Raw genomic sequence first — 20750 nt, forward strand, 5'->3', positions numbered from 1 at the left:
TAGAGTCAAAAACAATTAAAAGACTCCTGACATGACATGTTTCTTGTAAATAATTAATAGATCTTTAACCAAATAATCATTTTCTCATTAAATAAATACTTTTTACAAAAGATAAACAACACATGACACATGTTTATTAAAATTCAATCTCAACCACATATTGTAGAAAGATCTAAGGTTAATAATGGTTCCTATGGTTTTCTCAACTAAGGGTGGTTCTTATTTTACCTCAGCCTAATATATATGTATATATATAGGATTCGGTTCAAGAAAGAACCAATACCAGTTGTGAGAACAATGAGAACTCCTCTTATCCAATAGAATTTTAACACATCACCTATAATCAATTTAATTTAAAAGGGTATTTAGTCTTTTTATCTCAATGTCACATCTCCACTCTTTTATCTCTAAAACATATCATATCATCAATATCTCTCTCATTTTATCTCTTTTATTCTTTTTATATTTAAAATTGGGAAAAAATATATTAGTTTTTAAATTCAAACACCAAAAGTATTACGTAATTTAGAAAATACAAAAATATCGAAAATGATATCTATTTTTGTGCTCTATTTTCCCTGATTATGACATAATGTTCTTTATAAAATGCAAGCTATATTTGTTTTATATGTTTATTAGAAAATAAAAAATTATCGAAAATAATATCTATTTCTCTTTACTCTATTTCCCCTAATTCTGACATAATATTCTTTATAAAATGCAAGCTATACTTGTCTTATATATTTATTGAGAATTTCTATTTCATTCGTTAACGTTTGATAACTTTGCACTACAACTTTTTAGAAAAACATTCGACAACGTGCGTAAAATAGGTTTTGACAACGTGCTTAAACATTTACACGAACTCAGGATGAGAACACCACTATGTAAAAAAATGTTTTGACAAAGTGCGTAAAAAAAATGATCGCCAACCCGAGCTCCTCTAAACGTCATGCGTAAATCTAATTTACAAACGTATATAAAAACGGAAGGCGTAAAATAGTTTTTACATACGTTTGAAAAATGTTTTTACGTAAGTTGTCGAATGTAAAATATATTTTTTGCGCACGGTGTCGAACGAAAAAAAAAATATGTTTTTTACGCCCTTGATCGTTGGTCCGAGCTCCTATAAAACGTCACGCGTAAATATATTTTTCAAACGTATATAAAAATGGCACGCATAAATGTTTAGTTTTTAAATACGTTTGAAAAATTGTTTCTCATACGTTGCCGAATGAAAAATTGTTTAGTTTTTACCCCATCCCTCTCTTTCTCTCTCTCTGTATATATATAAAACTGAATAAAAAATGGTTTTTGAATGAAAATAACAATTATCAAAATAACAATTTAGAACAAACCTCAAGGACTAAAATGGCAACTTACTCTTTTTTTTTTTACTTTCTAAAATATCAGCAAAAGCTTTACAATTAACTTTAAAACTATTGTTTAGTTGGTATAATAACCTTCTTTAATTAGTTGTTGTTGTTAAAAAGCTATAACTTTTTAATTATTTATTTAAAAACTATTTTTAATAGTATTTTTATCAAAACTATAATATTTTAATAACTATAGTTTTTATAATTATTTATTTTAGAAAACTATATCTCTTTTTATTATTCATTGAAAGAAAGCTTGAAAAAACTATCACTTTATAATTATGTATTTTAGAAAACTAAAGATTTTTAATTATTTATTTTTTAAAAACCTATCACTTTTAATTAATTAGCAATTTTATATAATGAAAAATAAGTTTTATTGAAGGGCCAAAGGTCAGATGTTCATATCACGTTGCCTTAACTTCCTCTTAAATTTTAATATATCATGGGTGAAATGGATCGCATCTGTTTGGTTATGGGATCAAAACCTAACCTATAGCCAAGTTTTAGTTTTATCATATTCATTACTGATAGTTTTCGGTTAGTGACACTTTGGTATTTCTGTTTTGGGCGTGATTAATTAGCTGGTTCAAACTCATTTCGATTAATATATTCATACAAATTTTGGATTAGCCAAAACGTGATAAACGTGTTTGGGGATTTTGAATTAGCTAGCCAAAACATGATAAACGTGTTTGGGGAAAAATAATATATTAATTATAAAAATAACTATGCAATATCCTAACGAGAGACCTTAAACCCTAAAAGCTAAACACTATGGTTCAATGAGCCGATACCAACGTCATGAAATGAGTTCAATCAGAGCTTGTTTGAGTTGGTTTTAGGGGTGTAAACGAGCCGGGCCGAGCCCGAGCTCGACCAGGCTCGAGCTCGGCTCGTTAGGTTTTTATGAAGCTCGAGCTCGAGCTCGGCTCGGTTCGAGCCTACTTCTTTGAGCTCGTGCTCGGCTCGCGAGTAAAACCCAAAGCTCGAGCTCGGCTCGACTCAGCTCGAACTATTTTGAGAACAACCTTAAACGAGCTAAAAGCTCGGCTCAAGGTCACTTCAACATCGCTTAAACGAGCCAAAGCTCGGCTCTAGCTCGGCTCATCAATGTTATCATCATTATTAATATATTATATATAAAAAAATTAAAATTTTGTATGGGCTCGTTTTCGCGAGCCTAAACAAGCATCGTATTTCAGGCTCGAGCTCGGGCTCGATAAGAAAACGAGCTCTATTTTAGGCTCGAGCTCGGGCTCGGGCTCGTTAAGGCTTGGCTCGTTCGAGCTTTTAACCGAGCTGATCACGAGTAGCTCTCGAGCCTCTAGGCTTGTTTACACCCCTAGTTGGTTTCCTCCGGTTCCACACTTTTTCCGAGTTCCCCCTTAAACCTCCACATGTGCATGCACGCGCGCGCACACACACATATATATACACACGTACAATATTCCTTAACGTGCAATGCGTAAGATAGTATATCACGAATATTATAAAATTCAAATCCTAATCACGCACGGACAAATCTTATATTCACGCATGATGAAATCATACGATCACACATACATAATCACGCATGTTATATTTTATTTATGCGTGATTAGCTAGGATAATGTGATTATTTTATATAACCTCATGCATGCACTTATTAGGGCATCTCTCCAAACTTTCCAAATGGCACAAAGGCGCCATATCCTCTTTCCCCTAACTCTCCAAACTCCCTAAATAATATCTGGATGGGAGCCGACCTCACCGAAGCCGAATCCGAACTCTAACCTGAACCCGAACCCAGACCGCTAAGTTACGTAAACGTGTAGAAGACAGTGAGGGGTCCCCAAATTTCACACCACTACAAATATACATGTTACCACAGTCTTTCAAATTCAAATTACCAACACAAAGCTAAACCAGTTATGACACAACAAATCACCACCACTCCGTTGACGTTCACCGTCCGGAGACAACCACCAGAGCTCATCGTTCCTACTAAACCGACACCTCGGGAACTGAAGCCTCTTTCCGACATTGATGATCAGGAAGGCCTTAGGTTTCATATTCCATTTTTTCATATTTACGGAAGCAATCCAAAAATGGGAAATAAGAATCCAGCGAGTGTGATCAGGGAGGCGCTGGCTAAGGCGTTGGTGTTTTACTACCCGTTCGCTGGCAGGCTAAAGGAAGGTCCCACAAGGAAGCTTATGGTGGATTGCTCGGGTGAGGAGGTGTTGTTTATCGAGGCGGAAGCGGATGTTACACTAGAGCAGTTCCGGGTCGCGCTACAACCGCCGTTCCCGTGTAGGGAAGAGCTTCTTTATGATGTTCCTGGATCTAGTGGCATCCTTGATTCACAACTGTTGCTCATTCAGGTAAACTTTTATGTGGAACTATGGGCAAAATATACAGGAAAATAAGAAAGTTTTTAATTTTGACTAGTTTGATGAATAACTTTTAGATGTTTCTCGAATTTAAAGTATCTAATTGATTTCATTTTCTATATATTATGGTTAACTTTATACATAAGTATAACTTCATTGTAAGATATTGTTGGTAATTTTAGTGTTATTAACATATTTTAGCGGTTTAATTTAACTTGTCGACTAAACTTAATCTTATTAAATACTAAACGAGTTAGGAGATGCGGGAGTGTATCCTCATTTTAATTTAACAAGATTAATTTGGTGTATGTGATTTTATAATTAAATTAAGTCGATGTTATATATAATTATATACAACATATACGTTGTTGGTTCATTATTCATAATGAGCCTCTACTAATTAATTGGGTTTATTATTTGGGCGTATTATTTTTTGAGCATATTAATTGACTATGGTTCGATTGGTCTTTTATGGGCTTCATTATTTGTACCAAAGAACCGACATGTTGGTGGGATATAGACAGTAAAAAAACTACTCACAAAGTCTAGTAACAGAATACAAAACAAAGGAAAAGGTACACAATTTTGAACAAACAACAAATTCGTTTCTTGAAACCTCTTGGTCTAATTCGATCAGGTTTTTGAGAGTACCCTCAAACGTTTGATCTGATAGTGTGTCACGATTCCAAGAGGAATCCAAGTAATTGTTTTTTTTATATTCGGTGCCAATTATCTCCAATCTGATCTGCAAATCGGTTAAGTATTTTATATTCGGTGCCAATTATCTCCAATCGGATCTGCAAATCGGTTAAGTATTCAACATATATTTGATATGATTCATGTGGATGGTATGAATAGCTAATAGATAAAGGAAAAAAATACGAAAAAAATCTAAAAATATATGTGGGTTTTTTCTTTGCTTGTAACTTTTTCTTTGGACTGGTAGTTTCTTAGCTTCTTGCCAGGTTCTCTAGGGTTTTTTTCTACATATATATTGATTGCCTTTCAAAAAAAGAAAACGAGGCAGGGAGCTTGATGAAATCATGATATTGCTATACCCACACTTAAGTATGATCATATAGTTACACAGGAAAATCATCAAAATTTGATCAACACGTTTTAGGAAAAATGCAATTGACTTTGAATCTTCTTAAAAATATGCGTCCACTAAAACGGTAACATTTGTATATGCGTTCACTAAAACGATAACGTGTGTCCCTTTTGCACAACAATACCACAAGAATATGAGTGGCGTCATTTCAACGTAGGCCCATAGAAACTCTTGTGACATAAAAAGTTATAAATAAATTAATTAATACATCTAAACAATTTTATTTTAAAAGCTTATTTTTTTAACATATTTAGAATTAAAAAACGTAAATTTTTAACAAAAAAAATTAAACCACTTATTTGTTTAAAAAATGTAAGTTATTTCCTATAATTAAAAAAAATTGAAATTATTAATACTTAGTTTCAAAACTAATTAAAACCTTATTTTTTTAAAAAAAGGTATTTTTAAAAGATAAGGTTATTAAAACTTAGTTTTTAAATAATAAAAAACTTCAGTTATTTATTTTTTTTATTTTTTTAAATCTTAATTTTGTAAAAGAAGTTAAAAACTTAAAAATAAACTTAACTTTTAAAATACTAGAAAACTTAAACGTATCATATCTTCAATTTTAAATAAATTATAAAAAATGAAATAACAAAAAATAAAATAAAATAACTTACCTTGAGCCCATGTGATCAGTCAATGTCCGTTGGAAAAAAAGGGCCAGTTTAACAATTTCTTTGGTCAACAAGGTTATTTTACGTGAATTTATAGTTAAATTGAAGTTTTTTTAATCAATTAAAATTATAGGTGACACGACTCTTATATGCAGGTTTCATTTTAACCGTACGATTCAATCATACCATATGTGATGGATTTGGATACGCACAATTCATGACAACATTGAGTGAAGTGACAAATGGTGCATCAGTACCATCAATATTCCCTCTTTGGCAAAGAGAGATGCTTTGTGCAAGAGAAGTGCCGCATGTAACATGCACTCATCACGAGTATGATGAAGTGGCAGACACCAATGGTAAAATCTTCACGTTGGATGATATGAAACACAAGTCATTTTTCTTTGGACCTACTCAGATTTCAGCTCTTAGCTCTTCGTAGGTTCCTTCCAACACACCTAAAAAGTTGTACCACCTTTGAGGTGCTACAGCTAGCCTTTGGCGTTGTCGTACAATCGCTATCCAACCGAACCTTGAAGCAAGGGCGGACCTAAAGTCAACCCAAGGTGGGCGGGCGCACCCCCGGGGAAAAAAAATTAGTGCTAAATTCCGTCGAAAATCCCGTCCGCACCCCTTGGAATTTTTCGTCCGCACCCCTTGTAATTTTTCGACCGCAACCTTGAAATTTTTCGTCCGCACCCCTTAGGTAAAAAGTGTTATCAATTTATATTTTAAACCCAAATACCCATACCTTTACCCACTTATAACTCCTAACTAGCTAGCCCACTAAGCCTTAGCCCATTAGCCAAACCCAACAATATTTCAAACTATAATAAAATAATTAAAGCCCAAAATCTTTAGAAATTCTCTCCCGCTCTCTCTCTCTCTCTCTCTCTCTCTCTCTCTCTTGCGTCCCTGCACTGCCAACGAACAACATCACCCAGCGACAACAGTCCAGCAGCCGGCAACCACCGTAATCAGCCAACATACCATCGTCGTTTGACACCAAATCTAACCGGAATCCGAACACGGGTAAGTTTCTTTGTTATTTTGATGATTTTGGTTGATATTATAGGAGAAAAAAGGGTAATAAAGTTGTTAAATAGGTTTGAAATTTTATGTGTTTTGACGCTGTTTATGGTTGTTTAGATGATTTTTAAGGTGATTATGTTGTTTATATATTTTAGGTTGATTATGTTGTTTATATATTTTTAGGGTGATTACAACTTATCTTATGATTTCTAGGGCTTGAATAGTTGAAAGTTAAAATTGAAACATTATGTTATGGAGCGATGAACTTATGTTATATAAAGAAAGAATTGCTTAAGAAATTAGTTTTAGATGATATTTTGGATAGATTTCAAAAAATGAAAACACGTAGGGCGTCGACGTTTTAATTATGTTTGTAACAAGGTTTGACATGTTTTTGATGATTATATAAATTTAGTTTGATGTCCGTTTATTTTACATGACCCAACCCGACCCGACCCGACCCGATCCGATATGAACCGATTTTTTTACTTATATACCTACGGGCCTAAAATTTTTAAAAATGTTCCGCACCCCCATTGAAAAATTCCTGGGTCCGCCGCTGCCTTGAAGATGACATGCGTATGATGATCATTGTCAACGCTCGTTCAAAGTTCAAGCCTATGATCCCGGTAGGATATTATGGAAACGTGTTTGGCTTCCCGGCTGCTATTTCTAAAGCTCAAGACATATGTAACAAACCGTTAGGATACGCATTGGAGCTTGTGATGAAAGCCAAATCTGAAGTCACTAAGGAGTACATGAGATCCATTACTGATCTAATGGTTATAAGAGGACGATCCCTCTTCACAACTGTTGGAAGCTATATCATATCAGATTTGACACGGTTTGGATTACTTGAACTAGATTTCGGGTGGGGGAAATCTGTGTATGCAGGGCCTGATTTCCATGTTGCTAGTTTCTATACACGTTACATAAAGCATAAGGGCGAGTCTGGAATTTTGGTACCCGTATGGTTGTCGACTATTGCAATGAAGAGATTCGTCGAAGAGCTAGGTAACATGTTGACACAAGACATTGACGATCATGTTATCCAAGAAGACGTATCGCTCATTCCAAAATATAATATACCTGCTATGATTCGATAGGTGATTAGCAAGAAATAAGCTTTTGAGATGTGTTTTTCAGAAGTGTTTATGTATATTTTGAGATGTGTTTTTCAGAAGTGTTTATGTATATTAAATGGTTGTACCGCTAACTTTTATGTATTGTATGGTCCTATTTCTAATTAAATAATCAAAATCTTACATAATTTATCTTTTCTATATTTTCTCCCAAGGTAGGGTTGTCCAAACTACTCAACGATCGACGATTGCTCGAAAAATGCTTGTTCGATTTCCGCTCAGTTTGTAAATGAGCCGCTCGGATCGGTTCGATTCAAATTCAATCCAAGCATGAGCAAAGGTCCGCTCCCTCGTCGATTGCTTGGTTTCGCTCGAATTATTTTTATTAATAGTATATATATATATATATATATATATTATAGATTTTTAAAGATTAAAAGCCCAAAATATATACTAGCCCAACTTAATAGTTAATATCAAAATCTAACCCTAAAAGTTGTTATGTAATGTGTAGAACTTAATAGTTTTATTTAATGCTTGTGTTTATAGGTTATATGTTGATTTGAAGTTGAATTTTGTGGATGGAAATGATCAAGCATAAAGAAGAAGTTTATGGCTTTTGAGCTAAATGACAATTTGTATTTCTCACTTTATTTTGTGCTTTTTGATATTGTTAAGAACATTTTTAGAATCATGATTTTAGTTATGTATTGCTTTTGTAAATAAGGTGTTGGATATGTTTTAATTAAGTTAGGATTTGTTTTTGTTGTTGAACGCAGCCTTATAATTCAATCGAGCGAAACCGAGCGAAAATGATCCGCTCGATTTTAGTTAGGATTTGAGAAAAACCGAGCAAACTCGAGCGAAAACAATCCGCTCGATTCAAATTCAATCCAAGCATGAGCATCGCTTTTGTGCTCGGTATTGCAAATTCGATCCGATCGGATCGGATCGGTTGTAATTCAATCCGAGCACGAGCAGACTCTCGATCGGATCGGATCGGCTCATAAACACCCCTATCCCACGGTGACTTAATTTAAAAGTTGTAACAAATAATATAATCATGATATATGTTCTTTTCACTGTTAAATACATAATTTGAGTTCAATCATATTTATGGACGTTCTATTGATGTAAATATTTGTTCTTCAACAACAAAGTAACGTAATTAGTGTTTTGAAAATTAAATGTTGGTTCAGTTACAAGGATACTTGCTAGCTTCTTCCTGTGCTAGCAGACCTGTCAACCAATTCCATTTTCAAAACACAGATCAAAATAATATCTATATCTATATATCTATATAAATGAGATGTGATGTGGGCTAGGTGGCATTGGATTTGGGACAATTTTGCTGACGTGGCAAGTTATTGTGTTGAGTTTAAGAGGGAATTCTCAAATGGCTTCATCAATCACGATTTTAACAAAATGGACGCGGGATCCGGAATGGTGTGGGTCGGGTTTATTGTTTCCGAATACACCTTTTGCATATATTCGGATCATTTATAACGTACTTCATTTTCTTTTCTCTCATTCATACCTACCTCAACTTTACCTTCTTCTCTCTTCCTTTAGAACATACAATCGGTTATCTTCTCACCAACTTTACAAAAATTAGGTCAACATCAAAGGTAAATACACTAAATTCAATCTAAATATTTGTTATTATATGTTCTGAATCAAGATCGGCTTTTGATTTTATGTTATTCATTTCTATATAAAGTTAAATTTATAAACATTGTTTGTGCTTCTATTAACTTCTTATTTGGTCTGATTTTTGAAGATCCGATCATAAATCTTGAAGGTATGTTGTTTCACTTTGTTGTTTATGTAGGATTCATCTTTAATCTAACGGATTGAACATGTTTACTGTGTTTAAAAACCAAAATCTAGATCAGATCTTTTTGTTGATTTTTGTTTCAAAGAAAATCAAGTTTTTCATTTATCTTTATTTCTGTAGATCCGACCATATATATTTATCGCAGTTACTGATTTTTTTTTATTTTTTTCCATGTGAATCCCTAGTTCCGTCATAACAATCGGAATACCACCATTGGTCAATCAACAGAGGTTAGATAAATATTATACTTTTCTTTTCTTTTTTTATGTTTTCCGTTAAGTTTTTTTTTAATTAATAATATTCTCAGTTATCAATTTTTCAATTTTGCTTTAAAGATAATTTTATGTCTCTTTTTAAAAATGTTGTTTAAATATAAATAGATTAATGTTTTTAAACTTAATTTATCAATTTGAAATTATAAGTCTGTTTCTGTAATTAGTCAATGTTTCTATTATTAGTTTGCCGTTTTATTTTTAAAAATAGTTATTTACTTCCTTTGCAGTTATGGTTCAATCAACTCTTCAACTTCTCTCCAATCTTCTTCCAAGAATACCATCGGTTTCCATATAACAATGAATTTCTTTAGTGGATCTACATATATAGATGGTTTTACATTCTTGACCGTCTTCATCTACATCTACTCTTTATTGAATCGATTCCTGAATTTCACATATCGCTCTACATACTGTAAGTTGTTTTTGTTAAATTCATTCTTTAATCATTATTCATGTGTTTTTCCTTTTATGTTCTGTGTTTAAAGTATGTTTATGTTTATTTAACCCTAAATCCGTTTGGGATTGAAAAATATGTTCATTTTTGGTATTTAAGATTATTGCTTTTTTAAGAATATGTTGTTTCTGCGAAACCTTAAAACCGATTTTTGATGCAGAATATTTTTTATACGAAACCCTATATCCGATTTGTATGAATATCTGTCTTAAGTTTTATTTGAATTGATGTATAATAACTTTTATTTGATTCTGATTGTTAATAAGTTTGTGAATGTCATTCCAAAGCATAAATCCCATTAGCATTGTTATTTATGTTTACTTAGGGTTTTTAAGATTATGGTTTTCTTATATAATATTATGTTTATGCAAAACCCTAAATGCGATTTTGATACAGAATATTTGGTATGATTATGTTTCTATGATTTTTTCAGTCTGATGTATTGTTTAAGTTTATGTTAAAGAAACCCTGATTCTTATTGTCATGGAAATTCTTATGATTTTTTCAGTCTGATGTATTTTATATGATTGTCATGTTTATGTAATCTATCATCTTTTTAGGTAATTTTATCTGTATTTGATGATAGTATAATAGGATTGTATATTTTGAGGAGTTTTAATTTTTTTTAATTGTCAGTGTAAATCATTTGGTTACACAGTTTTTTATTATGATGTATCATAATGGTTATATTTTTTTAAATAATTCATTTGACGTGCTTTGTTTATGTAACCTCTTTTTGTAGGTATTTCATATGGCTGAAAGTTCTTCAAGGTATTTCATTTGTAGAATCTGTGTTTTGTTTTCATGTTTTTTTTTTCTCATGCTAACCGTAACATGTTACACTTTATTAACATCGTAATTTTTAAATCAGTTTCAGAGGACCCTGCTTCTGTAGGCACATGAATGTAGCAGACGAAGTTATTCTGGTAAATGACAAATTATTACATAAGTTTTTTTTGTTATTTTATTTTTCTTATTATTAAGTACAGTTTGTTATTATTAACCAGAACATAGCACAATATCGGATATCTGCTATAAACAAATAATGAGGTGTCTTGAAGGCACTGCGTAAAACTAGTAGTGAGAAGAGCCGAAGATAGATTAGAAAACCAAGCACAAGGAGCCTGCTTTAAGCCATAAAGAGCCTTCTGCACGAACAAAAATGATGAGATCTAGATTGGTTAACAAAGCCTGGTGGCTGAGACAGTCTCAGATAACTCTCCAAGAAGAAAGACATTGTTGACATCAACCTGTCGAATAGCCCTTCCTCGAGAAAACGCAATTGATAAGCAAGACGAATAGTAGCGGGTTTAATCACATGACTAAAAGTCTCAGTGTAGTCCATACCTTCAGTTTGATAAAAGCCATTGGCAACAAGTTGGGCTTGGTATCGGCTAACAAAATCATCAGGATTATGCTTAATCTGATAGACCTACTTACAACCAACTTGTATTTTCATAGGTCTCCGGACGACATATAGGCATGCGCAACATAAAAGGTCTGGTTTGTCGACATCATAGCCACAACTTACACAAATAAAAGATTGTAAATGTTGCCTTTGTAGGTCGCGTCGATCATCAGCACATGCGGGAACGCCTGGCACATATCGAAGGACAACTTATTAACAGAGAAAATATTCTTAGTGGCGTTTGTGGATGGATCCTGCAGCGTGTAATAGGTGAAGTATTTCTCGACAACCAGTTGTTCTAGTTTCTACATGGGTGACGCTTTTTATCGAACTTTCCGGCATTAATCTTCTGGTGAGCATTGTGTATATCTTTTGGAACATATTTGTTATTGGGGTTATGTTCGATTATGGTTTTCTAAATTTTACGTGTCTCCATGTCTTGCGCTAACAATTCTTCCATGAATCTAAACATATGAGAGAGTCTCCTGCCATACGCGTAACCCTCTAGATGTTGAGCATGGTCATAGTTATTTTTTGGGTTCTACACATCTAATTGCTAAGTATGACGTGTTATGTCGAGAAGCCCTATGTTTTGGGTTCTGCACATCACACCTGACCTGACCCAACAAATCAGAGAAAAAGCACGTGTACGTCTTGATCTACCATGCTGACATTCTTGTAGATCAAGTGTGTGTGTATGGAGAGAGAGAGAGAGAGGGGGGGGGGATGAATCAAATACAAAGTCACTTCCTAATTAATTGGAAGTTAATTGTAACATTCGTCAAAATGGCTTCCCGAAATCCGACCCGTTGTGAAAGATCCGAATCTTAAACTTTGAAAACAAAACGCGCATGCTTACCACCCCACCACTTGTTTCGTTTTATGATAGATAGCACAACCTTTAATCTAATATTCGCAAAAAGAACGGATTTTTCCTTTTTTTCTTTGCCGCCCAAAACCGAGAACAGCGCAAGTATTAGCTATGTTTCTTTTTTTTTGGTTCAATCTCAATTATAAGTTTCCAACTATGTGTCAATCATGAACCTAGTCTTTTTTTAACCAAAGAAAACGCGTACGACTTCTGTTACAAAGGTTTCCAAAAGACGAGTCCGAAACGCGATTATAAATACGACATAATGTATGGTCGGAGAGACACACACCATTCGAAAAACCCTCTCTACGCTCATTCGAACCCCTTCACATTCACCGGAGACAGTGGCGGATCCAGAGGTATTTTGGCGTTCCTGGGAACCCCCATAGTTTTGAAAAAAAATGAAAAAAATAGTGGAAATTTTGTATGATTTAAAAAAAATAGTGAAAATTAGTGAAAATCTACCAAAAGGAACCTGTTGGGAAAAATTTCTAGATCCGCCACTGATCGGAGAAGTGTGGAAGTCGCTGGAGTTTTACGTGACCCGCCGGAAACCGAGAAGACTACCAGAAAACAGTCGCGAGTTCACGTCTTTGTTGTTTCGGTATAACCTTCTCCCTCATTTGTTTTCTTTTTCATCCTTTACATATATACTGATACCGCTTAAAACTGAAACGAGGAAGAAAACGCGATTTTAATATATTACATATAACAGTTATGCATACCTTTTTTTTATAAATATATATTACATATAACAGTTATGCATACCTTTTTTTTTATAAATAAAGAAGACGACCTGCAGAATTCGTTTAAATGAAATAATAATATTTATCCAACATGAATCTGGTCAATGTCTAATGGTTAATTGTGTTGCGAGTATATCGGAGGTCATGGTTTTGAACCCGGCCTCATGGAATGTTGATATATTTTTTTTACATTCACTGTTGATATATTCTTTTTTACATAAAACAATAAGTGGGTTAAGTAAGTTTGTGTTTTAATTTAGATTCATTTTTCCTGTATTTTTAAAATAAAAACTTTATAATTCCTTTTACATTTAATTCTCTTAACGTTTACAAACCCCTTTAAATTCATAGTTTTTATTCATTTTTGATTTTTTTATATAAATCCATTCGCTTTATTTTTATAATTCCTTTTACCATTCCTTCTTTTCTCTTAAAAACATAATCAACATAAATAAGTATCATGTTCATTTTATTTTTTTTCCTTTTATAACAAAACCTCTAACGAAAATAAATTGTCAACTTTATTTCTTTTATAACTATAAAGATTATAGTGATCTAAATATAATATACAAATTATTAATTTATAAACAATAAATATTAGGATCGTTTATTTTTAATAAATAATTAACGAGTTATTCTAATTCTTTAAACATTAATAATGTGATAAAATATAATACCAAATCAATTAAATTGCAAATCATAAACATTAGGGGTTATATTTAATTTACAATTTGTAACGAGTTCGTTATGTGTAAATTCTAAATATCTAGGGTAATCACTTTGCTCGTTCTCTTGGATTTTCTCAATCTCTACTCATGCGATAATTCAATGGATTCTCATACGCAACCAATGTGAGTATACATGATCTCATTTTCATTTTAAACACTTTTGGGTGCAACTTATATTCATATTCAAATTTACAAACACGTTAAACTTTATTTATTCACACTCTATTCAAATAACACATGAAATGTTTGATTCTTGTTATACATGTGATGCTAATGTAAACACTTCATTACTATATGCTCATTAACTTCGATCAAGCCTACCTTAACAATTATTGTGCTATAGGTTGTAACGCCCTGCCCACTATTCTTTTGGGTATTGTTAAGTTAAACATGTTAACCATCCCGCTAGATTCTTGGGATAGGCACTTTAATTGCGTTGGAAACTTTGGTTTGAGCATGTAGAGTAACATCGTTTCGGCATAACTGTTAACTTGCATCATCTTATTCATGTTGGATAGGTACTTTAATTGCGTTGGAAACTTTGGTTTGAACATGTATGCTCGCCAGCATATTTGATGATTTTTATTTTAATACATGTTGCAGGTTTATAGACAAGATGTTGAAGAAACAAGATTAGGGTGGACTAGAAACTCACTTATAAAATAAATTATATTTGAACAATTTCATGTTCGATTTATTTGAACGATGTATGACATTTTAGTATTTTATGAAATTTGATTTCAAGTATATTGTCACAATAGTTTTATAGTGTTATGATGTTTTGAGCAATTTGTTCGTCTAATCCTGATGTTTCCGCCATTGGTTGTGTGACATTAATAATGGATAAAAGGGGTAAAATAGCGAGTTCGTCCATTTTGTTGACCTTTTGATTTACCATGCTAACATTTCTCTAGAACTGGTTCTAACGGTCAAAATGTTAAAAAAAAAAGGCTATATAGCGTTGGTAATGCCTAGAACTGACTACATTCGTTTATTCCGTTTTAACCGGTATCTACCCGAGTATAACCAGGTAGGGTAGGAACTATCGGGTACAAACAATTCAGAACCAAGTATGGTTGCTACCGGTTTCGGGTCAGGTACGCTGGGTCAGGTCTAGAACCAGTTTTTTTGCACCACTACCTTCCGTAGTTGTTGGCCTCGTCCGACATGCCATCATCGGCTGGCTATCTTATAACTATTTGATTTTATTTTTGAATTTGTCTTGTTTTGTTTGGATCCTGATATTTTGGAAAATTAGTAGGCTTTGTGTGATTGTGTCCAAGACTAGGCTTACATGTTTGGGCCCGAAACCATTACAGCTATTTTTGTCACATCTTTGCATGCAATTGCTAAATCGTAGAGTACAAGTGAATTGCCAAATCGTATAGTACAAGTGAATTTCCAAATCGTAGAGTACAAGTGAATTGCCAAATCGTATAGTACAAGTGAATTGCCAAATCGTAGAGTACAAGTGAATTGCATCATCGTAGAGTACAAGTGAATTGCCACATCGTATAGTACAAGTGAATTGCCAAATCGTATAGTATAAGTGAATTGCCAAATCGTATTAGTACAAATGAATTGTCAAATTGTATAGTACAAGTGAGTTGCGAAATCGTAGAGTACAAGTGAATTGCCAAATCGTATAGTACAAAGTGAATTGCCAAATCATATACTACAAGTGAACAAGTGGTTTTTCCTACTTCTCACGCGGACCACAAAAATATGTGGAGTTTTGGGATGTAATTGAAGAATATACACATCAATTATATGTTAAATGTGACTTTTTGATTTTAAATATTAATAAAACGGTTTTTTCCTCCAATTATTGTAGTTAGGTTTTTTTTCTTTGCTTTCTAACGTTAGATGTGACTTTTTATCTTAAATATTAATTTTCCTCCAATTATTATAGTTAGGTTTTTTCTTTACTTTCTAACGTTAGATGTGACTTTTTATCTTAAATATTAATAAAACTATTTTTCCTCCAATTATTGTTAGTTTATTTTTTTTACTCTCTAAATTTCTGAAAAACTTCTTACAATTAACTTTAAAACCATTGTTTAGTATAATAACCTTCTTTTAATTAGTTTTTCTTGTCAAAAAACTATTACTTTTAATTATTTATTTAAAATCTATTTTTAAGTAGTTATTTTTATTAAAAAAAAAACTATAATTTTTGTAATTAGACTTTTTTTAAAACATTTTTAATTAGTTTTTTTCTACACTATAACTTTTTTAATTATTTATTTTTAGAAACTATAACACTTTTTATTATTCACTTAAAAAAGCTTGAAACTTATTTTCTACACTTTTTTTATTTATATTTTTAAAAAAACTATCACTTTCATTTAAGTATCTATTTTATATAATGGAAAATAAGTTTTATTGAATGGCTAAAAATTATTATAATAGTAATTAATACACACTTTCATTTTTTTATTGTTTTTTTTTATTTTTTTAGTATGTGGGTGCAACAACTTTATTAATGACATCTTTAGTACCACATGTTAACTAAAGTTTTTTCCTCTTCTTCTTTTTTAGGGTTTTCTCACCTTAATGTTTAGTAGTTTAGTAATGATGTCGTAACAAATTAAACCAATAATTTTCTCTGTAACTTTTGAATGTACCGCTATGACATGGTCTTTTTATCGTCGCGTAAAATGTCCGGTAGTGCTTTGCTTATTTATACCTATAGTAGTTTTTTTTTCTTTTTAGGCACCTCCACTTTTAGCATTGACACTTACGCCTCATCTATTTTATAAAAACTTAGTAAAATGTCATTTTGACCCTCTCGAGTTTTATGTGCTTAATTTATTTGTATGTTGGTTAAATATAATACGTTTTCGTGCTTATTTTTATGTTTGTTTTCGATTGGTTTACGTTTTGACATAAATTTTGTTCGAAAACTAGTCGGTTCAAAACATAATACATTTTCACTAGACGGTATAAATTTGAGTTACTTTACGTTTTAACGACGTTGCAACGCGCAGTACTATTTTTTAATTTAAAATATTATTTTCTTATGTTCTTATTTTTAAGTACCTTTCGGTAGAAGTCCAAGTTGGTTTATGTTCGACGTAAATTTTTCTCGATAATGAGTCATGTCAAATATAGTACGTTTCGTGCTTATTTATATATACGTTTTTAGTTGGTCTATGTTGTGACACAAATTTTGTTTGGAAACGAGTTGGATCAAATACTTGACGGTAAAATTCGAGTTACTTTATGTTTCGACACTGACGCAACACACAGCAAGTCAAAATCCAAGTTTTTTCCCAAACTAGTGTAGTTACAAAAAATATTTACCTTTTTGGGTACTTTGAAAAATATTTACCAAAATGGGTAATTTTCTTTATTTCTTTTAATTTTCTTGAAAACTTATTTGTCTTTCTCCTAATCTAATTGGACAAAACCTAAATTAATGATATCATACTATTGCTATTTAATAGACTTATATTTTCGTAAAAAAAAATTATCTTACGTTATGTTTTTAATTTGTAATAAAAAAACCTCAACTTTAAAAGTAAAAAATTAATGTATCTATTTTGGTTTTTATTTTAAGAATAAAAAACTAATATAATCATTTACTCAATTTATTAATAGAGTAACCGTGTTCTATTTATTCTTTTATATATGCTATATATTAAATAATTATACACTAAACTAAAAACAAATAATTTGTTTATAAGTGAATTGAAAAACAATTACGTTGAATAACTATACACCAAGTTAAAAAGCACAATTACAAAAACTTAAAATCATATACATATTTTTGCAAAAATATGAAATAAAAAAAATATAACAATTTACGTTGAGCAATTACGTTTGGAATAGTTTAGATTAAATGATTATATAGAGATATATTATTCTTAGAATAAAAACCAAACTAAATACATGATTTTTTACTTTTAAACTTGAGGTATTTTTATTACAAATTAAAAATAGATATATATAAGTTAAAAAACGTAACATAAAAATAATAATTTACAAAAACATAATAAGTTTATTAAATAACAATACTATGTTATCATTAATTTAGGCTTTGTCCAATTAGATTAGGAGAGATAAACAATTTTTTAAGAAAAAATATAAGAGATAAAGAATAGTACCTATTTTGGTAAATATTTCTCAAAGTACCCAAAATGGTAAATAAGTTTTGTAACTACACAAGTTTGGAAAAAAAAAAAAAACTCTAATGGAAGCGGATCAAATCTGTTAGGTTATGGGATCCAAATCTAACCTATAACCAAGCTTTAGTTTTATCATTATTGATAGTTTTCGGTAAGTGACACTTTGGTATTTCTGTTTTGGTCATGATTAGCAGATTCAAACTTATTTCGATTAGTATATCCAAACAAATTTTGGATTAGCCAAAACATGATACACGTGTTAGGGGAAAAATAATATATTAATCATGCAATATTAATGTGTATAAAATGCAACATATAAATTACATCAAATGAGGCATAAAACTAACCCTTTTTAGTACTAATGTTGGAAAAAAGTGTGTTTTTGTCTTCCTTTTGTATTTTCAGGATTAAATGAGCTCAAATGAACAAAAGAAGTAAAAAGGCAGATAAATCTAACAAGAATACAAGAAAATGAATAAACATGGCATGCCCGACCCCTCGACAGCATCCTCCCAAACAAAAACAAGAGAACAGAAGGCTGAACACGCCCCGTGCTCAATGAGCACGGGGGCGTGCCCAAGTGTCTGCAGAAAAGACAAAGTTGTAGAAGCTTCTATCACCCACCACGGGGGCGTACCCAGCGGACACGGGGCCGTGGTCAACTCTAAGATTCGCAGAATCTAGGAAAATCTTGATACTACAGATACGCTTGTGCACACGGGGTCGTGCCCAGCGGACACGGGGGCGTGGTCAACTAATGCAGACAAACTGCATTTAATGAAGAAAGAGAAGATGGATGGACACGGGTCCGTGCCCAATGGACACGGGGCCGTGTCCGGGCTTCTGTGCAGGCTATAAATAGGGGTGCTTGGCTCACTTACAAATCATCCCTTGGCAAACCATCTCTCTCACACTACAACCCACCCACCACCACCATCACAACCCACATCCACCACCATCATCCATCATAGAGTGTGTGTAGTGGTCTCGGGATCCAAGATTGATAGTAAGAGTTCTTGACAATCAAAGGCCATGTTTGCCTAAGTCTCTTACATCACTTGGTGAAGACAAGCATTTAGTGTAATATTTTTTTATTTTTAATCTTTTCGCACTTTTTATTAGGTTATGTATTAATGACTTTAATAACTAGTTTCTTATGTTGAAGGTGAATCTTCCTTATCATTTGTCCGTGGTAGTTTAGCGTTATTTTACTGTCTATATAAAATAAAAGATTTACACCATTCATATCTCCACGGTCTATATGGAGATATGTTGGCTACCTGGTCGGGGGTTAAGGGAATGGTTTGGTAAGAGTCTTGCCTTGTTCAGTGTATAGATCCTGCAAGGACCTGGGTCAAGCTTAGTAGGATCTCCTTCAATACCCACTGGTATTGGATGGCGGGGGTTCGAATTTCTTGATCCCTTCATATGTTAGCTACTATTAAAATATTAACCCGGCTACTTAGGATTGTATCCCTGCTGACTCAAACTACTTAGCCGAGGGTAACGTCACCTTCAAAAGAGGGGCCTACCACATTATGCATTAATAACTTAATTAATTATCTTTCAATAATTCAACCCTTTAGGATTGTATCCTTGCTGACTCAAACTACTGGGTTGAGGGTAACGTCACCTTTAAAAGAGGGGCCTACTACTATAACTAAGATAATCTCTTAAAAAGTGCGGAAATAATCAAAGGTTATACTAATGGCGAGTGGGATCCAAGTGATTCATCTTGTCTATCTGTTTTTATTTTTATTTTTATTTTCAGCATTTTTAGTTTTCATTTTCTAGTTTAAAACCTTTTTCTAAACTTTTGATTTGATTAGACGTTGAGGATAAACCGGTATTAAAAACTCTTGTGTCCTTGGACGACCTTGGTATCTTACTAACACTATACTACGCTCACGATGGGCGCACTTGCCGATATGTGTGTTTGGTGTTAGCAAATATCGTGTTTTATAAATTTAAAACTTGACTAATGTGTTAAAAAGAGCTAAAAATATACTTAAAAATATATCACACCATACACGCATCAAGTTTTTGGCGCCGTGCCGAGGACACAAGGATTTTAAGAAAGTTCGGAATCAACGGCCTAATCGTTTTTTCTTATTTTTCTGTTTTTTTTTTTAATTTTTCTTAATTTTTCAGCTTTTGCAGAGCTCAGCATGGGCCGTGCCTGGTCAGACACGGGCCGTGCCCAGCATCTTTACTGGCAGTTTTTATTTTCCGAGTTACAGAGAGTTGAGCACAGGGTCGTGTCGGTGCAACACGGGGTCGTACCGAGCTCCCCAGTAATAGGGATCCGGAAAACAATTACTGTATCTCCGACCACGGGCCGTGTTCATCTGAGCACGGGGCCGTGGTGAAACTTCTGACCACCATTCTTTTGTGTTTTTATTGCAGGACTTGGAACCCAGGCACCTCACCTGATCTTTCTACGTAGTGTTTGAGCTCCAGTTCCAGTAGAGACATAAAAGAACCTCTAAACGAACCCGAACGCTTTCTAAGAAAAAGACTTAAAGCTAAAAACCAAGAGAAAGTTTCGGGAACCCACTTCCAATGGCGGACCAACGTACCCTCATGGATTACCTACGTCCCACCGTAGGTAATCTCGGCGCCGCTATCAATGCACCGAATGTCGAGGCCAACAACTTCGAACTTCGGCCGCATTTGATAGAAATGCTCCAAAACTCCGCAACCTTCCA

General features: G+C 32.9%; 1 long non-coding RNA gene and 1 pseudogene across 2 annotated transcripts; both read left to right on the plus strand.

The window, feature by feature from the left end:
• Positions 1-3117: 3117 nt before the first annotated feature.
• LOC110887393 lies at positions 3118-7764 on the plus strand (annotated as a pseudogene).
• A 1370-nt stretch (positions 7765-9134) lies between these two features.
• LOC118484295 lies at positions 9135-12206 on the plus strand. 2 transcript variants are annotated; one of them, XR_004873227.1, is made up of 8 exons: positions 9135-9221; positions 9374-9394; positions 9616-9660; positions 9933-10117; positions 10902-10930; positions 11031-11085; positions 11167-11657; positions 11724-12206. It is a non-coding gene; the product is annotated as an uncharacterized LOC118484295 (long non-coding RNA). The 2 variants fall into 2 exon arrangements; XR_004873226.1 differs by having other exon boundaries at positions 11167-12206.
• Positions 12207-20750: the final 8544 nt, after the last annotated feature.

Source organism: Helianthus annuus, chromosome 11 (assembly GCF_002127325.2).
Source record: "Helianthus annuus cultivar XRQ/B chromosome 11, HanXRQr2.0-SUNRISE, whole genome shotgun sequence".
NCBI classification, from domain to species: domain Eukaryota; kingdom Viridiplantae; phylum Streptophyta; class Magnoliopsida; order Asterales; family Asteraceae; genus Helianthus; species Helianthus annuus.